Source organism: Ochotona princeps, chromosome 26 (assembly GCF_030435755.1).
Source record: "Ochotona princeps isolate mOchPri1 chromosome 26, mOchPri1.hap1, whole genome shotgun sequence".
Lineage (NCBI taxonomy): Eukaryota > Metazoa > Chordata > Mammalia > Lagomorpha > Ochotonidae > Ochotona > Ochotona princeps.
In genome coordinates this window covers 26,693,585-26,694,364 of record NC_080857.1, presented here as the reverse complement: position 1 = coordinate 26,694,364, position 780 = coordinate 26,693,585, and positions in this window count along the sequence as shown.

Here is a 780-nt window from a genome sequence, read left to right as displayed (position 1 = left end):
TAGCCCAGCAGCGGCGGCTACGGCGCCTCGCTCGGCCCGCCGGAGTCTGCCGGGGACGAGCGCCACAGGCCGCGGCGGCCGCCGTGCGCCCCGCCCTCGCCGCGCGCGCCGCGCCGCGCCCCGCCTCCACCGGCGCTCCTTGAGGGGCCGCCCCGAGCGCATCCGGCCGCGCCGGGTGCCAAGCAGAGGGAAGCTGAGGCAGGCTGAGGGAGGCTGAGGGAGGCTGAGGCAGGCTGAGGGAGGCTGAGGCAGGCTGAGGGAGGCTGAGGCGCGCGCCACCGCCGCTCCGCTTCCCCAGTCGCGTGGCGTCCCCAGAGCAGGACGTGGCGCGGCCGGCGTCCCTCCACCCGGCGCCGTGTCCTGGTGAGGGTCTTAGGTGGCGGTGACCGAGCCCATCCCACTACCCGCCCCCCACCCCCACCACCCCGGACATCCTGTTGGCACAGAAGCAAATGGGAAACGGCCAAGTGACCGCCATGCACCCGGCACCGTTCCGCTCAAGTAATGAACAAGTAATTACAGTGCTGGGTGACGGTTGATGTCCGGAACGCCACGTGCCAGGCAACCGCAGATGGTGAAGATTAGAAGTGGGTCCTGGGACTGGGCAGGTGCCGCCGGCCCCCTCCCCTTCTATGTGTGATGGGTAAACTGACAGCTGCGGAGGAAAAGGCAACCCCTCACAAATTCAAAATACAATGTGGTTCTTCACACGCTGCTAGTCTGTGCTCTGGGAGCGCAGGTATTTTCTCCTTGGACATAAACACTAATAAATTCTGGGAA